At 43.0% G+C, this 26553-nt stretch overlaps 1 protein-coding gene and 2 non-coding genes across 5 annotated transcripts in view; all 3 read right to left on the reverse strand.

The window, feature by feature from the left end:
• The window catches only part of LOC124594333, a 108985-nt gene that overhangs the window by 14746 nt on the left and 67686 nt on the right, over window positions 1-26553 (reverse strand). The window lies entirely within an intron of this gene.
• Window positions 4038-4111, reverse strand: Trnat-ugu. Its single transcript has one exon. It is a non-coding gene; the product is annotated as a tRNA-Thr (tRNA).
• Trnat-ugu lies at window positions 22707-22781 on the reverse strand. Its single transcript has one exon. It is a non-coding gene; the product is annotated as a tRNA-Thr (tRNA).

Genomic DNA, 26553 nt, shown 5'->3' on the forward strand with positions numbered 1-26553 from the left:
TCTTCCATGTATATAACCTTCTTTCATGATTCTTGAACCAAGTGTTATTTATGATTAAGTTGTGCTCTGTGCAAAATTCTACCAGGCGGCTTCCTCTTTCATTTCTTAGCCCCAATCCATATTCACCTACTATGTTTCCTTCTCTCCCTTTTCCTACTACCGAATTCCAGTCACCCATGACTATTAAATTTTCGTCTCCCTACACTACCTGAATAATTTCTTTTATCTCATCATACATTTCATCAATTTCTTCATCATCTGCAGAGCTAGTTGGCATATAAACTTGTACTACTGTAGTAGGTGTGGGCTTCGTGTCTATCTTGGCCACAATAATGCATTCACTATGCTGTTTGTAGTAGCTTACCCATACTCCTATTTTTTTGATTCATTATTAAACCTACGCCTGCATTACCCCTATTTGATTTTGTATTTATAACCCTGTATTCACCTGACCAAAAGTCTTGTTCCTCCTGCCACCGAACTTCACTAATTCCCACTATATCTAACTTTAACCTATCCATTTCCCTCTTTCAATTTTCTAACCTACCTGCCCGATTAAGGGATAGATACATACATACACCTTTTCAATAACTTTAGCAAACACTGATGGCATAGAAACAGGTCTAAAATTGTCTGCATTAACTCTTTCTCCCTTTTTATAAAGCGGCTTTACAACTGAGTACTTTAATCATTCAGGAAACTGACCATTCCTAAAGGAAAATTACAAATATGGCTAAATTCAGAGCTAACATGTGCAGCACAGTACAATATAATATTCTGCTAGGCATTCCATCATATCCATGAGAGTCCTTACTCTTGAGTGATTTACTTATTGACTCAATCTCCCCCTTGTCTGTATCACAGAAGAGTATTTCAGACATCAATCTCGGAAAGGCATTTGCTAAGAAAGTTATATGAGTCCCTGTAGACACTAAATTTTTATTTAATTCACCAGCAATGCTCAGAAAATGATTGTTAAATACTGTACATATATCTATCAGTAACAGAAATATTTTTAATACGAACTGACTTTATATCGTCAACTTTGTACTGCTGACCAGACACTTCCTTCACAACTGACCATATGGTTTTAATTTTATCCTGTGAATTAGCTATTCTAGCATACCACATACTCTTTGTCTTCCAAATAACATTTTTAAGCACCTTACAATACTGTCTGTAATGAGCTACTGTAGCTTGATTGTGACTACTTCTAACATTTTGATATAATTCTCCCTTTGTTCTACATGATATCCTTATCCCACTTGTCAGCCACCCAGGCTGCCTATTACTGCTAGTACCCCATTTAGAACGTTCTAATGGAAAGCAACTCTCAAGGGGCACGAAATGTGTTAAGGAAAGCATTACACTTATCATCTATGTTATCGGCACTATAAACATCCTGCCACTCCTTGACAAGGTTTAAAAAAGTCTCTGCCACTGTTGGATTAACTTTCCTACATAGTTTGTAATTACATGTGACATTTGTTTGAGTACAAAAGCCTTCTAGTGTTAAAATTTGTGCATCCTGGTCTGAAAGGCCATTCACCCTTTTACTAACAGAATGACCATCTAGTAATGAAGAATGAATAAAAATATTGTCTATGGTTGTGCTACTGTTCCCCTGCACCCTAGTCGGAAAAAACACAATCTGCAACATATCATACGAATTTAGGAGATCTACCAAAATCCTTTTTCTTGCACCACCATATACAAAATTTATATTGAAGTCATCACATATAACTAATTTCTGCTACTTCCTACAAAGTGAATCAAGACCCCTCTCTAGATGGAGCAGAAATGCTCTGAATTCAGAGTTAGGGGACCTATAAACAAGAAAAATTAAAAGTTTAGTTTCACTAAATTTAACTGCCCCTCCACGACATTCAAATATCTGTTCAATGCTGTGCCATGATACAGCTATGGACTCAAATGGAATACTGTTTTTTATATACATAGCTACTCCCTCACCCCAAAAGGAGCTCCTTGAAAAATAGCCAGCTAATCTGTACCCTGGTAAAGGAGGCCTCTGAACTGCACAGTTATTAAAGTGGTGCTCTGACATACCAATAATTTCAGGGTCAATATCTATAAGCAGTTCACTAACTTTATCTCTAACGCCTCTTATATGTTGATGAAATATGCTAATTCCTTCTCTACTTGGAAACATGACATCATCTGAAGGTGAGCCCTTAGTTAGAGAGACTTCCTTTAAGCAGGTATACCTATCAGCTGATTTCAATCTAAAAAAGGTATACTTCTAACACCAACTACCACAGGAATTTTTCCATGAGTGATTCCACGACCACCCACTACACGGTCACCTATAAGCTTTGCCAGCCTTCCCTTCCTATACCTACTGAGGTGCAGGCCATGAATTATACATCGCTAGAGACAATAAGAAACGTTAGCTGAAAACTAAAGTATGAAATTTACTAAATGACTTCAATGTACAGAAAACTCTTGGGCCATTAAAGGAACGCCCTTGTTTCACACTGGAGGAAGGCAATAGAACGGGATGGAGATTACAAGGAAAAGTAGGGCATGTAGATGAAACACCATTCTTTCGTGTCTGTAATTCCCTTTACATTTAATAAAGAAATGTTGAAGAAAAAATGTGGTGCATTACTTTCTGGGCAACACTCGTACAAACGACAACTAAACAAGCAGAAAGGTATATATGTTCAGTAAACTAGATAAAAAATCAGGAATTTGAGGGCAGGAGCATGTAGAGGAACTCTGACTCAATTTTGAAAGAATAGTTGACCATGCATTAATAAATGTGTACCCAATAGAAGAGTTCATAATGGGAAGAAACCTCCATGGTATATAGTCACTGTAAAGAAACTTCGAAAGAAACAGAGATTATTGCATAACAGGTGTAAAACAAAGTGTAGGGCTACAGATGGATAGATGCAGAATGAAATGTGTTTGGCTGTCAAGAGAGCAACGCATGATGCTTTCAATGACTACTGTTGCAGAATATTGTCAAGTCATTTTTCACAGAACCTGAAGAAATTGTGGTCATAGGAAAAGGCACCAAAGTTAGTGGCCCAGTCCCTAGTGTATGAGACAGGAACTGAAATTGAGGGTAGCAAAGCAAAAGCTGAGATGCTTAACTCAGTTTTCAAATGTTCCTTTACAAAGGAAAACCTAGGAGAATTGCCCCATTTAATCCTCATACCACTGAAAAGATGAATGAAATAAGTATTAGTCTCAGCGGTGTTGAAAAACAGCTGAAATCATTAAAATTGAACAAAGCTCCATGGCTCGATGGAAGGAATCCCTATCAGATTCTCTGCTGAATTTCCAGCTGAGTTAGCTCCCCCTCTAATTAAAATCTATCGTAGAGCCCTCAAAGAAAAAACCATTCCCACTTCTTGGAAAAAGTCACAGTCACACCCATCTACAAGAAGGGTAGCAGAAGTGATCCACAAATCTACTATCCAATATCCATGACATCAATTTGTTGTAGAATCTTAGAACATATTCAGAGCTCAAACATAATGAGGTGCCTTGAACAGAACGACCAACTCAATGCCAAACTCGATCATGAGAAATACAACTTGCACTTTTCTCACGTGGCATACAGGATGCTTTGGGTCAAGCCAATCAGGTCCATGCTGTATTCCTTAGTATCCAAAAAACATTTGACTCAGTACCACACCTATGCTTATTGTCAAAAGTATGATCATAGGGGGTGTCAAGTCAAATTTGAGACTGGATCAAGTACTTTTCGGTAGGGAGGACACAGCACGTTATCTTGGATGGAGAGGCATCATCAGATGTAGAAGTAACTGCCTCAGGGAAGTATGTTGGGACCCTTGCTGTTCATGTTGTATATTAAGGGCCTTGCAGACTACTTTAATAGCAAAATCAGGTTTTTTCTAGATGATGCAGTTATCAGTAATGAAGCAATATGTGAAAGAAGCTCCTTAAATATTATAAATTAATATTCTAATATTCTAAATTAATTGAAACGCTCAGCAGCAGACAGGTGTTGTTGATATACCTCAATGGGGACAGCTCAAAATGTGTGCCCCAACCGGGACTCGAACCCGGGATCTCCTGCTTACAAGGCAGATGCTCTATCCATCTGAGCCACCGAGGACACAGATGAATAGCACGACTGCAGGGACTTATCCCTTGCACGCATCCTGTGAGCCCCACATTCCCAACTGTCCACAATCTACATACATAATGTACCTAGTAGATATTTGCCCATCCACTCATTACTCGTTCACACTAAGGTGATGATTCCCGTAAGAGTTCGGGCAACCTGTGCTCATTCGCACAGATGAAGGTCAATGGCTGGGTAGCCTTTTAACTATATATGTGAAGATAAGGGATAAGTCCCTGCAGTCGCGCTATTCATCTGTGTCCTCGGTGGCTAAGATGGATAGAGCGTCTGCCATGCAAGCAGGAGATCCTGGGTTCAAGTCGCGGTCAGGAGACACATTTTCAGCTGTATCCATTGAGGTATATCAACAACACCTGTCGGCAGCTGAGGGTTTCAATTAATTATCATTTATTCTAGAGAAACTGCACGGTCATCAATGGTATCTGTTCTTTCGAGAACAGTTACTATCTTCACATATACCATAAATATTCAGTCAGATCTTGATAAGATTTCAACATGGCGCAGAGATTGGCAACTTGCTTTACATGTTCCAAAATATAAAATTTTTCACTTCACAAAATGAAAAAAAAAGTATCCTATGACTTAATATCAATGAGTCACTGTTGGAACTGGCCAACTCATACAAATACATGGGTGTAATACTTCATAGGGATATGGGTAAAGCAGGTGGTAGACCTCAGTTTATTGGTAGAATACTGGGGAAGTGCAGTCAATCTACAAAGGAGATTGCTTACAAATCTCTCATGCGATAGGTTCTACAATATTGCTCAAGTATGTGGGACCCATGCCAATAAGACTAACAAGAGATATTGAACGTACACAGAGAAGGGCGGCACAAATCATCACAGGTTTGATTAAACTGTGGGTGAGAGTCAGAGAGATACTGAAGAAATTGAACTGGAAGACTCTTGAAGATAGATGTAAACTATCTCAAGAAAGTCTATTCACAACGTTTCAAGAACCAGCTTTAAATGATTACTCTAGGATTATACTACAACCCCCTACGTATCACTCACATAGGGACCGTGAAGATAAGACTAGAGTAATTACTGCACAGACAGAAGCATTCAAACAATCATTCTTCCTGCATTCCACATGTGAATGGAACAGGAAGAAACCGTAACAACTGGTACAATGGAATGTACCCTCTGGCATGCACCTCGCGGTGGTTTGCATTGTGTAGATGTAGATGGAGCTGTAGAAGGGAACGATGCCAGACTATGACTTATGCAATTTAGAGAAATCTGGATCACCTAAATAAGCCAATGCCACTTTGAACTCCAATTGCCATGAATGTCAGCTCGGTGTGCCACTAATTGTGCCATTTTACCTGTTACCTATGTATGTGGAAGGACAGAAGTGTTCCATATTAAATTAATATGGTTAAAATGATCAAGATAGTTGTATCTCTTCTTCTTTAGGCTGGCATAGATTGATAAATAAGATAAATTTAGCTTTAAAGCAAGTTATACAACAGTGAGTTAAAGTATGTGTATCATAATGTCATAATGATCATGATGATGATGATGATAACAATAATAATAATAATAATAATAATAATCTTGTACGATTTCCCATCACTGACAGGGTCTGCTTGGAACACAAGCCTCTCCGCATCTTCCATGATCGTCTCACCATCTCTTGGCTACTGCTCTGGCCCAATCCTCTTCTTTCTTCCACATATTCATGTCAATCAATTTATTAAACATTTCCTTGATGCAATACAGAAAACTAGTACAGACAGCTCATGAGTAAAAAAGCACGATGTAGGGAGACAGGTGTGTGTGTGTGTGTGTGTGTGTGTGTGTGTGTGTGTGTGTGTGTGTGTGTGTCTGTCTGTTTTTCCCTACAAGCTATTCCGAAAGCTAGCAAAGCTCTGTACCTTCTGTTTGTGTACCAATCAATGGCGCAGTTCTTCTGGATTTCGATGAGTTGTCTCCTTTATTCCTAAATAATTCATAATTCTCAAACAGAACTTTCCATACATTACTTTAAAAAATGGAGCATACGTAACAATACTCAATGTAAGTTATCGATTACTGGGGAATTAAGAACATAATTAACGTCCTAAAACATAAAATCTTCCAGGGAGATCGTATATTTTTAAGTGCCTGCACAGGATTACAAATCCATTTTTGTACTCAAGATTTTAACAATTGATTCTGCTGTATCCACCAAATACTGTAAGTGATTGTCTCAGATCTGCTTGATAAGTGAGCCAAGCAACCTGTTTGGTTATCTGAAAACATATTCTCTATAAAAAGATTAATTTTGCTGCAAATCCAGAATGATGAAAAATGCAGATTATACAAAGATGAAAGCAGCAATTGCTTAACATATTTAATGCAAATAACAAAAGATGTTGCAGCAATGAAGACAACACAAGAAGAGAAAATCTCAAACAGAATGTGGCAGGTATTAAAGACAAGTTGGGAGTTTCGTGAAAATCGTAGTGAGAACTTGATAAAACATGGTGAATTAACAAAACTATTCAAAAATGTCTTTGATAGGGTACGAGAGGCTACAATGAAAATATGATATGAGAAATTACTAAAAACAAAGTATGAAGAAAGCAAAACATTAACTTATTTTGTCAGCTGAAATGGGAGACCGCATAGTAACTAACAAGAGAGAGAAAATTGTATGAGCATTCAAAGATTTCTTTAAATGTTTATGTAATCAAAGAGATGAATCAGAAACACAGATATATAATAATGAAAACAACAAAATACCAAAAAAATGCCAGATGAGAGCAGATGATGGTGTCTCAAGACAAACAGTTAAGGCCAAATGAAAAGTTGAATGGAAGGAATTTATTTAGAGATTGTTTGTAGAAGAAGACAGTTCCTCAAAACTATAACAACATTGTAATTATTCTCCTTCACAAGAAAGGAAACAGACAAGGCACACAAAACTGTTTACTTATCAGTCTCCTCCTGTAATGTGCAAGATATAAACAAAAATTATAACCATCCACATAGAAAACACTCAAGATTTTAATCAGGCAAACAAACATGCTGTCTTTAGAAATGGATATGGCAGAATTGACTATTTGCACGATAACCAACAATGAGTGTGTATTACCGCTTTGTCTGGGTTGGTTGGTTGGTTGGTTTGTGGGATTGAAGTCCCAAGATTGCTAGGGCCATCGGTCCCTTTTTCCATGAAAGTGAAACACCCACAAAGAATAAAAACAAACAATGGATTTGACAAGAGACGACACAGGACAAGAAAGATTCAGACAGAGACCAGACAAAAGGAATTAAAATCACACAGTGTGTGACAGTGGTTGGCCGACCATAAAGACAAAAAAGGAAAAGCCAACCACCAACAAATGCACTAAGAAACCCAGCCTAAAATCGAAGGCCAAAGGCCAGACTCAACACAAAAAAGGACAAACACTTAGATCAAGTGATAAAAGCCCCCTGCCCCCGAATAAAACGCAAAACTAAGCCTGCCATGGTAGCGTCATCTGTTAAAAGTGCAAGGAGCATATCAGGCAGCGCAAACGTCTGCCTGAGCGCAGTTAAAAGGGGACACACCAACAAAATGTGGACTACCGTCAAAGCTGACCCGCAGCGACATACAGATGGGTTCTCACGGCGCAATAAGTAGCTGTTCGTAATCCGGGTGTGCGCAGCCGGCAGAGAAGAACAGGCTCCTTGCGAGAGACCCGCAAGGAGGAGCGCCATGCACCAGTAGCCTGCTTGATGGCCCGAAGTTTGTTGGGTGAAGGAAGGGTGTGCCACTCTTCACTCCAGGTGCGAAGTACCATCTGCCACAAAACTGACCTGAGGTCACTCTCCGAAAGGCCAATCTCCAAGGCTGGTGCACCGACAGCCTGTCTGGCCAGCGTGTCAACATGTTCATTTCACGGGATGCCGACATGAACCGGGGTCCACACAAAGACCACAGTGGCCACAATGGGTAAGAGTATGGAGGGACTCCTGGATAGCCATCACCAGACGAGAGCGAGGGAAACACTGGTTGACAGCTCATAAACTGCTCAGGGAGTCACTACAGATAACGAAGGGCTCACCTGAGCAGGAGCAGATATACTCTAGGGGCGCGAGAGATGGTGACCAACTCAGCAGTGAAAACAAAGCAGCCAGCGGGCAATGAGTGTTGTTCATAATCAACACAACCAGCAACCATTGAATCATCAGTATAGACAATGTCAGAGCCTTGAAACGCAGCAAGGATTGAAAGGAAGCGGCGGCGGAGGGCCTCAGGAGGGACTGAGTCCTTCGGACCCTGTGCAAAATCGAGCCGAAGGCATGGGCGGGGCACACACCACGTGGGTATATGCAGAGGGGCCTGGAAAAGAGGTGGAAGACGGAAGACCACAAGCCCAGAGAGAAGAGCTCTGATGCGAACTGCTATCGTACACCCTGGCTGGGGACGCCGTTCTAGAAGATGGATGACCGAACTGAGGGAACAGGAGATGATAATTGGGATGCCCAGGCAAGCTACAAACGTGTGTAGCATAAGTGGCCAGTATTCGTTGGTGCCAGAACTGCATTGGAGGGACACCTGCCTCCACAAGTATGCTGTTGACAGGGCTTGTCCGGAAAGCTCCAGTGGCGAGTCGGATCCTGCTGTGAAGGATGGGGTCCAGTAACTGCAATGCAGAAGGGGATGCCGAACCGTAAGCCAGGCTCCCATAATCTAGATGGAACTGAATTAACACCTGGTACAGTTGTAGAAGGGTAGACTGATCGGCACCCCATCTGGTGTGGCTTAAGCAACGAAGAGTGTTAAGATGCCGCCAGCATGTCTGTTTAAGCTGCCGAATATGAGGCAACCAAGTCAACCGGGTATCAAAAACCAACCCCAAAAACCGATGCATCTCCACCACAGCAAGAGGTTCACCGTCAAGATAAAGCCATGACTCAGGGTGAACAGCGTGTCGCCGACAGAAATGGATAATGCAGGTCTTGGCAGCCGAAAACTGGAAGTCATGCACTACAGTCCAAGACTGCACCTTGCAGATGGCACCCTGCAGCTGCCGTTCAGCAACTGCAATGCCAGCGGAGCTATAGTATAGGCAGAAGTCGTCAGCGTACAAGGAAGCTGAGACAGGCGTTCCCACCGCCACAGCGAGCCCATTAATTGCAATTAAAAAGAGGCAGACAGTTAAGACACTATTGCGGTACCCCATTCTCCTGAACTCAGGAGGAACTATGGGAGGCCGCAACTTGCACGCGGAAGGTACGACGTGACAGAAAATTTTGTATGAAAATCGGCATCGGACCACGAGGACCCCAACCATGAAGTGTAGAGAGGATGTGATGTCGCCATGTCGTATCGTATGCCTTCCACATGTCAGAAAAGACAGCAAGGAAGTGCTGACGGCAGGCAACGCCATACAGATGGCAGACTCCAGGCTCACCAGATTATCGGCAGCAGAGCAGCTCTTACGGAACCCTTTGTCTGGAAATCAATGGTTCTGAGAAAGCTTTTGACTCCGCTTCACAAAATCTTAAGTGATGGGCCTTACTATAAAAGGCACAGATGACAATTATTATGGTATGCTGAAGAATATCAACATTAATGCTATAGAATTCATTAAGATAGTGGGAAATTCACAACTGAAAGAGGACTCATGCATGAAGCTCCAATGTCAACTATACCCAGCAGTTCTACAGGAACTTTTCAAGTCCCAACAGTAAGAAAAAAAGTAAGAATACATGGTCCATATCTGAACCATCTATGTTTTGCTGATGGCAGTGTACTGTTCCGAAATAAGTCTTTCATAAAAGACTGCTTCTTAAGGGCTGAGACACTTCACATGCAAAAAATTATTGGTACACTGCTCCAGTCATTTTGACACCACTATACGTTTTGGTGGCCATGTCATTATCTTTTACACTGTAAAATTTGCTTTAACACACACGTTTTGTCTATTCGGCAACACTGATATTGCTAGGATATACCTGAAGACGATGGTATTAAAATCGAAATGTGTAATGTTGTTAAAAATAAAAGTCACTAAAGTAGTGTACTAATAAATGAGTGTACTGTTTGCTTCTAGTGCATATAAACTTCAACAATATTATGAAAAGAATAGATTGCTAAACTCTGTAAGGGTGACACCCTGGGTTGCAGGCAGGCACAGTGAAATGACTGTTATACATTGAGCTTTCAACCAAGGGCTTCTTCAGAAAGGAAACACACTCAGATTTCCGCAAGCAAACACACTTCTTGAACACACGACCCAAGCAAACACTCTTCTTGCACACATGACCGCTATCTCCAGCTGCTCCAGCCAGAATGCAACTTTGTTGAACTGAAGCAGCAATCTGGAGTTGGGCAGAAAAGGGAGAGGGATAACAGGGAACAGATGGGACAGAGAAATGAGTGCCGCCTGGCAGAGCTTGCAGGTACTAGATAATACCAAGACATAGCTTCCAGATGCAGCATTGGGAGGTTGTGGGGGAATAGAGAGAGTGAAAGGAGAGGAGCAGAGAAGGGGAAGAGACTGGTGGCTCCGTTGGCAGAGTGGCACACAATGACGGTGAGAGGATTGGTGGTTTTAATGTTGACAGATGTGAGGATGGAGCCATCAGAGAGGAGGAGATTGATGTCTATGAAGGTGCCACGCTGGGCTGAAGGGGATCAGGTGAAGAGGGTGGGATAAAAGTTGTTGAGGTTGTGAAGGAATCATGATATCTTGGCCCTAAGTCAAACTCATAAAGAGATCATAAATGGACATGAACCTAACCAGGGGTTTGGGATTTTTCGAAGGTTAGGAAGATTTCCTCTAGAAGGCCCAAACAGGTTGGCACAGAAGGGTGCCATGTTACATTGTGGATTTATTTACATACGTTCCCTTCAAAGGAGAAAATAGGTGTGTGTGTGTGTGTGTGTGTGTGTGTGTGTGTTTTTGGAGTTTACTGTGGATACAAGGCTAAAAAGGTTATCACACAGTGAGGAGTAAACTTACAAAATGACACTCCCTCACTCCCACCTCAATCATGGTGACCTACACAAATTATAAAACAATGGAGAAAGGGTAGAAGATGCTATACCTGGGATGAAAACGTAAGTAGAATGACAGAGAAGCTAAAATAACAGCACAGGGAAATGTGTCTGGTTGACCACTTACACACACACACACACACACACACACACACACACACACACACACAAACTTAAAACTCTCGTCACATTTGTTTGAACATCATTTAAAATAGATGGCAGATCTGTTGACAAATCTGCAGAAGCCCTCTCATCTGAAAATAAAACGGTCTAATAAAATGTGGCACACAGTGATCTGTACACTACAAGCACAATACTTCTTGCAGGAGCAAGAAGCCATGCATTAGGACTGTGTCCTATGAGAAGGCAAGTAAGGAGGACCTCATCCCGCCCGCATGGCTGGAAGGAGTGACACCACAGCCATGTTGTGGTCTTTACTAGACGGAGCTTATTGTCTGTCACTTCCAGCCACTCTTTGTTCCCTCGATGCATGACTGTGTACCTAACAGCAAAATGACAGCATGCAGGAAGATTCACTGTGTGATCAAAAGTATTCGGACAGCTGGCTGAAAATCTGAAAATGACTACAAGTTCGTGGTGTCCTCCATCGTTAATGCTGGAATTCAATATGGTGTTGGTCCACTCTTAGCCTTGATGACAGCTTCCACTCTTGCAAGCATACTGTCAATCTGAAAATGACTACAAGTTCGTGGTGTCCTCCATCGGTAATGCTGGAATTCAATATGGTGTTGGTCCACTCTTAGCCTTGATGACAGCTTCCACTCTTGCAAGCATACTGTCAATCAGGTGCTGAAAGGTTTCTTGGGGAATGGCAGCCCATTCTTCATGGAGTGTTGCACTGAGGAGAGGTATCAATGTCAGTTGGCGAGGCCTGGCACGAAGTCGGCATTCCAAAACATCCCAAAACTGTTCTATAGGATTCAGGTCAGGGCTCAGTGCAGGCCAGTCCATTACAGGAATGTTATTGTTGTGTAATCACTCCGACACAGGCCGTGCATTATGAGCAGGTGCTCCTCCATGATAAACATGACTACACCATAACACCACCGCCTCCGAATTTTACAGCTGGCACTACACACACTGGCAGATGACGTTCACCAGACATTCGCCATACCCCCACCCTGCTATTGGATCGCCACATTGTGTACTGTGATTCGTCACTCCACACAACGTTTTTCCACTCTTCAATCGTCCAATCTTTACGGTTCTTACACCAAGCGAGGCATCATTTGGCATTGACCAGTATGATTTGTGGCTTGTGAGCAGCCACTCAGCCACGAAATCCAAGTTTTCTCACCTCCCGCCTAACTGTCTCAGTACATGCAGTGGATCCTGATGCAATTTGGAATTCCTGTGTGATGGTCTGGATAAATGTCTGCCTATTACACATTATGACCCTCTTCAACTGTCGGTGGTTTCTGTCAGTCAACAGACAAGGCTAGCCTGTTTGCTTTTGTACTGTACGTGTCCCTTCATATTTCCACTTGACTATCACATCGGAAACAGTGGACCTTGGGATGTTTAGGAGTGTGGAAATCTCGCATACAGACATATGACCCAAGTGACACCCAATCACCTGACCACGTTCAAAGACTGTGAGTTACACGGAGCACCCCATTCTGCTCTCTGATGATGTCTAATGACTAATGAGGTCGTGATATGGATTACCTGGCAGTAGGTGGCAGCACAATGCACCTAATATGAAAAACATATGTTTTGGGGGGTGTCCGGATACTTTTTATCACATAGTGTAGCACACTGAACAAACAGAGGTTCTCGATATGGATTCTGGGGCTGCTATATCCACACTTTCATTCCCCGCAGTAACTATGTGCCCTGGTGTGACCTTTGTGGTCAGAGAAGGGCATCTTGAATACTCTGGACCACTTTATCTGTTGGGTACAAGTGTTGCAGTGACTTAAGGGCACTCATAGAGTTTGAAAGACAAGGAATTTAGCACTGATAACATATTTCATCTGCTTCAGTGTTTACAAAAACCCATATAATTCCATATTAAATACAATAATCTCCTGAGGCAATTCTAGCCTGATGACATGTTCAGGGAAAACAACAGAGCAACCAATGGACCCTCCCTGTTTAGACCCATTTGTAAGTACAGCTACAGAGTTGTGGTGCTCAGTTAAATCTCATTAAATAATGTATTAAAAATTATATGGAGGAGGGCAAACTCATCTGTACTGCACTAAATCTAAAATTACTCTGGGCCTCTGTAGTAACCAGGATGGCAGGTGATTAAAACTGTGGATTTGCAGTTGTCCTAGCTCCACACCAAGGGACTCCAGTTTACACTTCACACAGATCCCAAACAGCCGTGGACAGCTGGTAAAGAGGCATCCCATAGCCAGATGAGCAATGATATGGTGTGCTAAGGAATTGCAAATAGCAAGGAACTTACAAGCCTAATGAACCATGAGTTGTTGTCAGATGGTAAGTGGCGGTTCATCAGCTTCAGCACAGAGACTTGGTATGGGGCTGGTCCTGTAAGCGCCTGTGGCCACAGTGTTTCCCTCATGGTGTGTAGCGCCAATGATCTTCAGTTAATTATGATTCACAGGCCTGTACATAGTGCACCCACAGCCCAGTTGTGATCACATGAAAGCTCTATCTTGAGCAGACATGCTCTGTTCACTCCCCAAGACCAGTGGTTACAATATTTCTGGAGATTCAGTGCCTTCCAGGACCTTGCCTTCAGGTCCTTTAGGTGTGATAGCCACAACAGGTTTGGGTCAAGAATGAGGCCCAGATTGCTCACAGTCTTTAAAAGGGAGAATGGTGTGCCACACATGCAATTCAGGTAAATTAAAAATACAATGAGAATGATTACAATGAACACACACCCTTATCAGCAGAAAACTGAAAACCCTTCTTTGCAGCCCACTCTTCCAGCTATTACACTGTAAGTTGCTACTGACCAGTCACTGTTGCAACACTGAAGGAGGAAGAGAAATTGCTAAATCGATCAAAAATAAGGAGCACGTTACAGGATTCCTTACCATAGACAGGATGCTGTTTATAGCTATGGCAAAGATGGTAACACTTAAAACTCTGTCCTGAGGAAGACGATTCTCCTGCTCAAAACGATCTGATAGCATGTCACCAACTTGGGATCTAAAAAAGCACTTAGACTGGAAGGACTACGAAGATGGGGAGGTGCCATGAAAGACCCATTGGTGTAGCTGAAAGAAAATACGGCATTTCCAAGTAGATCCATATGCCTCACTGATGTCAAAGAACACACCAATACAGTGGTGATTACATAGGAAAGCCTCCTGAACAGCTGCCTCTAGCAGGGTCAAGCTGTCAACAGATGATACAAATCTCCTGAATCCACACTGAGAGCTAATAAGGAGCTAACATCCAGACTAGATGACAGTTAAACATGTACAAGAGTAAGTGGTTTGGGGATGGGGAGAGAAACTTCTGACCCCAATGTTAATGTATAAAATGGCAAGGAAGGGGGAAGAAGGTTGTTAAATATGCCTCGTGGCGGTAATGTGCAGAAGGTCGAGCAGTCAGGACTTGATAGTGGGCAGCTACAGCTGCCGTTAAATGACAAAACAGGAAATTAAGTACAATAAAGAGGACATATTTCAATATACAGAGCACAAAGGGCGTGCCTAGGGTCAGAAGTTAGTAGGTTTAGGCCAGTCTAGCAGGTCGAACAATTAATTAAAATGGGCAACGGAAGGGGAAGTGGTTCATGTTAACTTACGTAGGTGGCCGGTTGTGAAAAGCAGTGCCAGAGGCTCTGCATTCCAAAAAGACGTCTGTTCTGCTCGAGGTCTGGATTACAAGAGAGAGAAGGAACGTGTGTTCTGCACCGCAGACCACTCCAGCGCCCACACATGTGATTGGTATCCCGCACACACTATTGGCTAAAACCAATGACGTGAATTCTCTAGCAGTTTCAGCAGAGGGCTCAAGGCATCTCCTGTCAGCAGCTTTAACAGGACAGAACTGCCTTGGTTCTGAAAGGCAAGCAACTTGTGTCACGTAGACACGGCGTGAATTACTCTGGGAGAAAACTTGTAACGATTCCATTGGGCCTTTGAAATAAAATTTTTAAACTAATTCCCTAAAATATTCCTTGACTGGCTGCCATCCTGTACAAACATTTGTTCCATAGTCTTTTCTACACAGCTCATCAATGCAATGCTCCGGTAACTAATGGGACATGTTTGGCCCTTTCCTGGTTTGGGTATCAAAATGGCCTCTCTCCACAAGTTGGAAAAGTAGCCTCTATGGTGTATCAAATTAAAATATTCAGGGAGGATTCCCTTTAACGCTGCTGTCAAACATCGAAGCATGCTGTACTGTATTTGGTTGTGAATGGATGCATCATCAAGATTCTCAGATGGTACCGAATCAAGCTCCTGCATGGAGAAAGGGCAGTTGTAAGACTCAAAATTGTTGGCTCTGAAATCCATCTTGCCCTTCTCCACAGTCACATTGTAGCGGCAGAACACTGAATCCCAGCTGGCATTAGCAGTAGTCACTGCAAAATGCCCTGCCAACATCTGGACAATGTTTCTGGGCATTATTTGGAGACACCCCTGTTTTAGCAATCCTACTATTGGTAATCAACAGTATTTACTAGAAGCCTTCCTGAAGGTTTCCCACACTTTTGTAGAATGAGTGGAACAGTTTAGAGAGATCAGAATTGCTTGCCATGACCTGTAATTACACATTAGCCTTGGCTCCTGCAACTCAAAACACTGTGAGGTTTCCCACCATTGGACGTTACTTAAACCTTCACAGAGCTGCACACCTGACTAGGATTACTGAATGGCACTCATCTGTCCACTAAGGGACAGCTTGCCTCCAAATATGGTCTGAGGATTTTCGGATGGAGACGTTAGCAGTATAGTGTATCACTTGTGTAATGTGGTTCAACCTCCTAGATGCTGTCATGGTGTCCAAACACAGCCAGCTGGCTCAACAGTGTCATGTCAGCTCTGCTTATCATCTATCAGGGAAAGCTCCATCCATTAGGTGAATTTTGAGGGGGAAGTGGTCACTGGAATGAAGGTCATCAGCCAGTTCACGCTGAACAGAGTCCACAAGAACAAAGACAGGTCGATGGCTAAAAATGATTCGGTAGTAGCACATAAATGAGTGGCTACGCCAGTGATGACGAGGAACAATTCATGAGAGGTTATGAGGGTCTCCAAAATCCAAGCCCAAGGGCAAGTAGAGGTTGAGCCCCACAATACATGATGGGGGAGTTGTTCTATAAGAGCTATTAGAGACTCAGGATTAACCACATTTTGAGGAGGTAACTACAATGAGTAAACAGTGATCCTTTAACAGATATGAACTTCAACTGCATCTGCTTGCAGGTCAGTAGCTGATGGGAGAGAAGAGGAGTGGTGCACATTATTGAGAAACACAGTGACCGCTCCCTCGGGTCTTTCCCCAGTCAGGTCATCCTTGTGAAGAAAGGTATAGCTGCATAGTACAGGAGCATCAGACACTTTAAAAAGCATTTTCTACAAATACAAGCACAGGGGGCATTCCTGTGCTAGGAGTTCTTCCACATGTGTCCTGAGCCCACTAATGTTCCACTGTAGTGTGGGAGCCATTTATCATGGGGGTAAAGCTTTCACCCTGTCTTTGAACCAGGGAGGAAAGCCTATAATGGGAGCAGGCTCCAACTTGAGCTGAGATGAGTGCCCCAGGCCAACATCAAGGTCCAACGGCTCCAAAGGCAAATCGTGAGAGATGTCAGAGACAGTGACATTGACATTGTCAGACTCCTTATTTCCTGTCTCCGTCAGCTGCTGATTCTTTACCTTTGACTTTGATTTGTTGCCTGTGGAGGCAGCACTAGACAGTGAACCAGACTGAACCTTTGGAGGAGCCGGGAGCTCCTTAATGTTGGCAGCCACAGGCTTTTCTGGTGTTTTGGGAGGAGGTATGGGTTGGGAGGAGGTATGGGCTTCGAAGTAACTGCAGCAGTACAAGTGCACTGACAGATGCAGGTACTAGTGCCGACACTAGTAAGCTCCGCCTGTGTAACAGCATCGATCTTCTGATCTGGCTGTTTAAGAACAGAAGCAAAGGAAATTGCAAAGGAAGGGGCGCTGCATGGCTTTATATATCTTTCTGGCCTCACCATATGAGATAGGCTTCACAGTTTTAAGTTCTTGTATCTTGTATTCTTCAAAATATATGCTGCAGTACCTACTCCAGATAGGGTCATCCCCAGAGCAATTCACACACTTCAAAGGACATGAGCAAAGGACTACTCCATGGGTGGCCTTACAACATTTGCCACAAGTGGCTTGTCTGTTACACCCCAGAGTAGTATGCTCAAAGCCTTGTCATTTGAAACAGTGCATAGGTTTGGGGACATAAGGTGACACACTTAGGGGAAGGGAAACTGCCTTGACATGCTCTGGAAGTTTTGTGCTCTTACAAGTAAGTATATATGAGTCTGATTTAACTAGATCACCATCCACCCTTTTCATTACATTTCTGACATGAGTGCGTGTTTTACTAGTAATGTAAAATAATGTGAATATTAGTACAATCTGAATTCTGACTTTTGTACGTATTCAGTGCAGTAATGCAATAACTGCAAATATGTGTTGTAAAATGATTCTTCTATTCAGTGTTTATCGCCTCATAACTCATTCCACATCCATGATCATCATTCCACTTTGGATCAGTGGAAGGTACATTAGCATATTTACTTTTCATAGTAATATTTTTTGTGTTTTCTCATTGTTCTGACATGTTATACATCCTGGAGGATCTCCTCATTGGATCATTTCGAACTATAAGTACATTCAATCTAATCTAATAATACTTTCTTGGGCCAAGTTCATTTTTGGGAATGTCTGCCAGAGTCCTGCAGGTCACCACACCTTTGCTGTAACATGGTATGGAGCACAGTCTCAAAGGCATATTCCCATAGGCTTTTGGCTTTCTGCAGGTTTGTCGCTTGTTGGGAACTTGATGTTCTGATCAACAGTGTCCCACTGTACAATCACTTAACTGATTTTAATAGATGTTAGCAATGTCCTCTAAGCCTTTTTGAATGTAGAAAAAAGTGTAAGTTTCTCGAAGCTGCCCTCTTTCCTCTTAAATATTAAAAACACATTCTCATTACCAGCAAGCATTCTGTTACTACAGAAAAATTTTTTGGAACTAATTCCTGAGTCAGACTGGCTACACTAGCCCTCTTGTTGACTGGGTGTTGGTACCTACCAGTGGCCCAACCACTCCACTGGGCAGAGGGGGAGAAAATTACGAGGCTCCCATCTCGGCCCCACACACAGCTAGGGAAATAAAAGTCCATCCAGACAGAGCCCCACGTCCCTTAGGTATGCTTTATACAACTGAGGTGTGGCAGGTCCCCCAGAGGTTGCCTGCTAATGACTGTTCCCCCTCAACAGCAATGCGGCTCATTGGCACAAAGCACGCCTTGATATTGAGGGTTTTTCTATAGAGGTTTTTTTCCATTCCTGGGGTCTTGGGAGGTCAAGCCATGATCCCAGATCCCTGTGGCGCACAATTTTCCATCACCGCACCATACAGTGGTTGCTGAAGCATGCCCAGAGCTTATAGTGACACTGGACTGGTGGCACTTACAAGGTCCTAGCTCAGTAACCCTGAGTCACCAAGCCTGTATCCCAGAAACAAATGCTGAGTTCCCAAGGGCAACAGTTGTGTGTTCGGATAAACTTAGTAAAGTGTATGAGAAATGAGGTAGTCGGCTTTGGGGCTGAAGGACACTGAGAGAAATAGTGTTCAACAGTGGCAAGATCATGGGCATGAAGGTTGTTGGTGTATAGGGAAGTGGCATCAACAGTGGCAAGCAGTGATTCAGGGGGTACTAGCAATTGGCTGGAGGTGTCGTTCAATGATGGCCGAAATTCTTTCAGTGGGATCACAATAACCAGCCACAAAGGGCATCCAGGATTTTTGGGTTTGTGGATTTGGGACGCATTGAGAAGGTGAATGTGCGCAGAGTACCACAGGGTTGAGGATGGAAATGGATTCAGGGAAGAAGTTCTGGGAAGGGTCTATGGCTTCAAGCAGGTATTGGAGGTTCTGTTGGACTTATGGGATGGGATCATTCTAGCAGAGTTTGTAGATGGAGGAATCAGACAATTGGCAGAGCGGAGGCCTTCCACAAGGTAGTCACTGTGATTCATACCAACAATGGTAGAGACTTTGACTGCAGGTAGGATGATTAGATCAGGATCTGTTTTGAGGCTATGTATGGCTGTCTTTGCTTCTGCTGAAAGGTTGGTGTTCTTAGGAAGGCCTGCAGGAAAGGATGTGAGGCCAAGATGAAGTTGAGGAATTCCTAGAAAGTGACCAGGGGATAGTTAGTTGTGTGGGGAATGGGGTGGATCCAGCTGGATGATGGTGAAACTAGTGTGGAGGTGAAAGTCACTGTGAAAGGAGGGGTGGGATCCAGAGAAAGGGCTTTTGTGGTTAGGCCATTGGGGGGGATTCCACAGTTTCGGCAGTACTGTGGCAGGTATGATGTTGGGGAAATGGTAATAACACGGGAAATGGAAATGACATAGGAAATGGGCAAATGAAGGCATTAGGTGGTTGTGAGGGAAGCTAGATAACAGAAAAATATGAATTAAAATACACACAACCACGTAAAAAGATGCAAAAATATGTAAAAATATACCCTGAAATGATGGACATCCAACCCAAGTGTTGCAGTTTAGATGGAGGGTAAGAGAGAAGGTGCAGAGGGGGGAGGGGGTAAGCAGTGGAAAAAAGAGAAATAAAAATAAAAATAAAAGAAATTAAAAGATTGGGTGTGGCGGTGAAATGACGGCTGTGTAGTGCTGGAATGGGAACAGGGAGGGGGCTGGATGGCTGAGGACAGTGACTAACGAAGGTTGAGGCCAGGAGGGTTACGGGAACGTAGGATGTATTGCAGGGAAAGTTCCCACCTGCACAATTCAGAAAAACTGGTGTTGGTGGGAAGGATCCATATGGCACAGGCTGTGAAGCAGTCATTGAGATGAGGGGTATCATGTTTGGCAGCGTGTTCAGCTACAGAGTGGTCCACTTGTTTTTTGGTCACAGTTTATCGGTGGCCGTTCATGCGGACAGACACCTTGTTGGTTGTCATTACTACTGAGAATGCAGCACAGTGGTTGCAGCTTAGCTTGTAGATCACGTGACTGGTTTCACAGGTAGCCCTGCCTTTGGTGTGATAGGTAATGTTAGTGACTGGATTGGAGTAGGTGGTGGTAGGAGGATGTATGGGACAGGTCTTGCATCTAGGCCTATTACAGGGGTATGAGCCATCAGGTAAGGGATTGGGAGCAGGGGTTCTGTAAGGACGGATGAGTAAATTGTTTAAGTTCGGTGTATGGCGGAATACCACGGTAGGAGGGGTGGGAAGGATAGTGGGTAGGACATTTCTCATTTCAGGGTATGACGAAAGGTAGTCGAAACCCTGGCGGAGAATGTAATTCAGTTGCTCCAGTCCCAGATGGTACTGAGTTACGAGGGGAACGCTCCTCTGTGGCCGGACTGTGGGACTTTGCGAGGTGGTGGGAGACTGGAAAGGTAAGGCACGGGAGATTTGTTTTTGTACAAGAATGGGATGATAATTAAGGTCAGCAAAGGCTTCAGTGACACCCTCGGTATTTTTAGAGAGGGACTGCTCGTCACTGCAAATCTGCTTCACCTGGTCCTACTCAACCCAATAAGGCACCTTCCTAGATGTTGACCTCCACCTCAGAGATGGCTACATCAGTACCTCTGTCCATATCAAACCTACTAATCACCAGCAATACCTCCATTTTGACAGCTGCCACCCATTTCATACCAAGGAGTCCCTTCCGTACAGCCTAGCCACCTATGGTCGTCGCATCTGCAGTGACGAGGAGCCCCTTTCTAAATATACCAAAGGTCTCACTGAAGCCTTCACTGACCGTAATTATCCTCCCATCCTTGTACAAAAACAAATCTCCTGTGCCTTATCTTTCCAGTCTCCCACCACCTCCCAAAGTCCCACAGTCCGGCCACAGACGAGCATTCCCCTCATAACTCAGTACCATCCAGGACTGGAGCAACTGAATTACATTCTCCGCCAGGGTTTCGACTACCTCTCATCGTGCCCTGAAATGAGAAATGTCCTACCCACTATCCTTCCCACCCCTCCTACCGTGGTATTCCGCTGTCCACCGAAACTACACAATATACTCGTTCATCATTACACGACCCCTGCTCCCAATCCCTTACCTCATGGCTCATACCCCTGTAATAGACCTAGACGCAAGACCTGTCCCATACATCCTCCTACCACCACCTACTCCAGTCCGGTCACTAACATTACCTATCACATCAAAGGCAAGGCTACCTGTGAAACCAGTCACGTGATCTGCAAGCTAAGCTGCAACCACTGTGCTGCATTCTCAGTAGTAATGACAACCAACAAGGTGTCTGTCCGCATGAACGGCCACCGATAAACTGTGACCAAAAAACAAGTGGACCACTCTGTAGCTGAACACGCTGCCAAACATGATACCCCTCATCTCAATGACTGCTTCACAGCCTGTGCCATATGGATCCTTCCCACCAAAACCAGTTTTTCTGAATTGTGCAAGTGGGAACTTTCCCTGCAATACATCCTACGTTCCTGTAACCCTCCTGGCCTCAACCTTCGTTAGTCACTGTCCTCACCCATCCAGCCCCCTCCCTGTTCCCATTCCAGCACTACACAGCCGTCATTTCACCGCCACACCCAGTCTTTTAATTTATTTTATTTTTATTTCTCTTCTTTCCACTACTTACCCCCTCCCCCCTCTGCACCTTCTCTCCTACCCTCCATCTAAACTGCAACACTTCACTGTCCACCACTCCCACCATACTATCCCTCCCCCTCCCTGCCCCAGCCTCCTCCTTACTCCCACCCAATCGCCACTCCCATCATGCACTGGTACTGCTGATCACAGTGTAGTTTCAGTTCTCTGAGACTGCAGATGTGTGTGCAAGTTGCACTTGAGTGAGTGTGTGTGTGCGTGTGTGTATGTGTGTCTACTGCTGACAAAGGCCTTAATGGCCGAAAGCTATTATTGTGTGAATCTTTTTATTGTGCATATCGCGACTCAGCATCTCCGCTATATGGTGAATTTCTATTATTAATTACACAATTCTGTACTGTTTACTATGTTTATTTCTGGATTCATTTATTAAACTATAATCAAAATTAATAATGTAACAGAATCTAATAGAAATTCATTTGTTAAGGAAAATTGTAAACCCTCTGGAATATGGTTATTTCTGCAGAGTGAGAGAGTCGTAAGCTTGCCTCTGATGTGATCAGATGTATTTTTGTGTGAACAATGTAATCTTGGCTTTGTTAATGTGAAAAATCAAAATACTTTATGATATACTAAAATGTGATAAAATATATATGAAGTTAGTATCTGTTCCCAAAAGAACAGATACCATTGATGACTGTACAGCTTCTCTAGAATGAAATGATAATTAAATCAACATCCTAGCTGAAACAGGTGTTGATATACATCATTGGGGGCATGTAGCAAATGTTTGCCCTGACCGGGACTCGAACCCGGGATCTCCTGCTTACATGGCAGACACTCTATCCATCTGAGCCAATGAGGGCACAGAGGATAGTGCGCCTGCAGGGACTTATCCCTTGCACACTCCCTGTGACAAAATATATTTACGTAGAAAATGCTGCAACAACAATTTTCATATTTATTTTGTTCAAATCAACCGTGAGGATCTGAAGTGAAATGTTTGGCTTCAAAAATCAGACCCCTAGACAAGAAGAACTGGAGCTATTTTAACATGACAAGCTAAGTAAATCTGAAAGTTTATTGTAATCTTTGCTCCTCTCAAATCTTCATAAAATACTTTGCTTATTAATTACTTGGACTGGACATTGTTTAATGTGGACAACAGATGGAATCAGGAAGGAAGGGGGAGATTGCAACTTTTAGATGCGAACATACTAATACCAAGGTTACACAGAGCAGTACTGCTTTGCTCTTACCCGTGAAGATGGTCCATGACTGATACTGGTTGATATTTGGGTTTAAAATAAAATCAGCTGATGATCAAACATGCATTTTATAAAAACAAATCAGTGGTACAGCAAGAATCCTTATAACCACCAAAACTCCCAAACCCTCACCTGCGTCAGATTTACTGTTGACATCTTCATGGCATGGAGCAAGGGTGAGGGCACACTATCCATATTCCTTCAGAACCTCAACGCCTTCTCTCCCATTCGCTTCAGCTGGTTCTCCGCATACCAACAAGGCACCTTCCTCGATATTGAGCTCCACTTCAATATTGGCTACATCAGTACCTCCATCCATTTCAAACCTACCAACAACCAGCAATACCTCCACTTCAACAGTTGCCACCCATTCCACAAAGAAGCCCCTTCCTTACAGCCCAGCCACACATGGTCACCACATCTGTAGTGAGGAGCAGTCCCTCTCGAAATATACCGGGCATCTTACTGAGGCCTTTAGAGATCATAATGACCCTTCCAACCTTGTACAAGAACAGATCTCCCACACCTTCTATCTCCAGTCACCTACTACGTCCCACATACCCATTGTCTGGCCACAAAGAAGCACTCCCCTCGTGGCTCAGTACCACGCAGGACTGGACCAACTGAATCACATTCTCCACCAGGGTTTATACTACCTCTCATCATGCACTGAAAGAAAATACCCTCTTCAGTATCCTACCAACCCCTCACACACAGGTATTCCACCACCCAATGAACCTAGGCAACATCCTTGTCCATCCCCAATCCACTGCTGCTCCATATATTTAACAGTTCAGTACACACATCACCTTTCTTCACAGCAGTGTACGACACACATAGAGCATTCCCAATGGAAACATATCCATTATGTGGTACTCCTTTGAGCGAACAGACAAGGTAGTAAATTTTATCTTTGGCACAACAAGAACCTTGGATATTGTCTGATGGTTGCAGCACATGTCCAGGATTTATGACTACATTCTTCACTAGCAGTTTGCATTAAGATATTGGTGTCTTAAATTTCAGTTGAAATTATTGCAACCAGTCACATTTATTATTCTTTCCCCTATGTGTTTCAGAGGGCAGTACCACAATCATCACGAGTGAGTATATGCCCCTCGTCTCAAGGTTCATATCTCTGCAACAGACCTACATGCAAGACTTGTACCATACAGCCTCCCACTAACACCTACTCTAGTCTGGTCACAGGCCTCTCCTATCCCGTCGAAGGCTACCTGTGAAAGAAGTCAAGTGATCTACAAACTAAACTGCAGCCACTGTGCTGCTTGCTATGTGGACATGACTGCTGACAAGCTACCTGTCCGCACGAATGGCCACTGACAAACTGTGAGTCCCTCGCCTTCATCTGCATATACCATTTCCTGTTCCCACTCCAGCACTACACAGCCTTCTTTCTGTTGTGCCAACGGATCTACCAATCCTTTTCCCCTTCTCTACTTTCCTCCTTTTCAGTTCCACCCAATCCCAGCCCCCCACCCCCACCACCAACCCACCAGACTGCACGTAACAGCCCTCCCACAAGCAGTACTACAGCTTCCCTCACCCATATCCAGCTATCCCTCCCCCTCCTCACTCCGTGCCTCCTTCTTACCCCCACCACCCACACCAGATTGCTGCTCCCAACAGGCAGTTACAATGCAGTCTGGTCACAGCAGCCGGAGGCAATGGTCGTGTGTGTAAGTTGTGCATGCGTGAAACTGTGTGTGTTTTCTATTTCAGAAGAAGGCCTTTTGGCTGAAAACTTAAATGAACAGCAGTCTTTTTGTTGTGTCTGTCTGCAACTCAACATCTCCTTTTTATGGAGGGTAGCAATCTATCTTTTTAATGATACTGATATTTTTGTTCTGGACTTTCCATCTTTTGATTATTACAATCAAGATGTCATACAACAACTAAGGATGCCAGTACTGAATGTCACATACTGCAGATTATTATACAGCCTGAAATCTATCATATTTTTCTAACTGTTAATTATGCAAACATGTCAGAGTGTAGATTCTTTCATACACATGCTTATAATGAATGCAGCATGTTCTACCCAGAACTGACCCTATTTTTCAATATGTCTTTTGCACAGTTTTTTTATATCGATTTATTCGTTAATTAATTCAATATTCACTTGGCTATTTACGTCATTTGAAAGTGATGGTACCTTCGTAAATTCTATAGCAGCCATGAAACAAAGCTTGAACAGATAATTCTTAAGAAGAAGGCTTTGGCCAAAAGCTATAATATGCGAGTCTTTTCTGTGTGCCTGACTGCAACTCAACATGTCGTCTTGATGGTGAGTAGCAATATATCCTTTTCGTAATACTGTAGACAAGCAACTAGGTAACATTTATTTATGTAAAAATTATGTGTCAACTTTTTCAAATCTAAAAATATACGTAAAAACAAAACTGTGTATCACTCCATTAGAAATAAACTGGAGATTCCTTAGAAAGGTGTAACACATCTGGAAATTAAATACACTGCAGCAAGAAAAAGTCATTTCAACAAATATAACAAATATTTATGGTATATGATGATAAGATCTGGTAGTGCAAAGATCCTGCTACTCAGAATACCAGGAAGCTGTGGCTAATGATCCCATTTTATTTTCCAGATGACCTTGGTGCACTAGTCAGGTCAGTAACTAGGCAATCTGACATTCTGAATGAAGACACAGTATACCACGGAGATATTTCAGGACATTTGTCCTACCATTTTTCATGATAAAACCAGTGATTAAGAAGTATTTTTAAAACAAATATCATTTATTATTACATACACAGCCATTATTCTCTGACTGTGTGTGCATTCATTGTCCTCTTCTGATGTCACCTACTAGTTTCCACCACACTACTGTGGCCTCTCTGCTAACTTATTCAATTCAATTCAATGTTCATTTCCGTCTCCTCTCCTTCAGAACAGTCCTCCATACAGTTTTAAACAGCAGTTACAATTATGTGTTGTAACTGTGGTCTTCAGCCCAAAGACTGGATTGATAGAGCTCTCCATGCTAGTATAGCCTGTGCAAGCCTTTTCATCTCCGCATAACTGCTGCAATCTGTGTCCATTTGAATCTGCTTAGTGTATTCGAGCCTTGGTCTCCTGTAACTTTTACCCCATAGCACTTCCTTCCATTACCAAATTTAGATTCCCTCGATATGTCATGTTGTGTCCCATCAACCAGTGCACTCTTTTAGTCAAGTTGTCCCATAATTTATTTTTACCATTATATTCACTACCTCTTGATTTGTTATTTGATCTACCCAACTAATCTCAGCATTCTTCTACAGCACAACATTTCAAAAGCTTCTATTGTCTTCTTGTCTCAAATGCCTTACCCCCCCACCCCCCACCTTCA

This window comes from Schistocerca americana, chromosome 2 (genome assembly GCF_021461395.2).
Source record: "Schistocerca americana isolate TAMUIC-IGC-003095 chromosome 2, iqSchAmer2.1, whole genome shotgun sequence".
NCBI classification, from domain to species: Eukaryota; Metazoa; Arthropoda; class Insecta; order Orthoptera; family Acrididae; genus Schistocerca; species Schistocerca americana.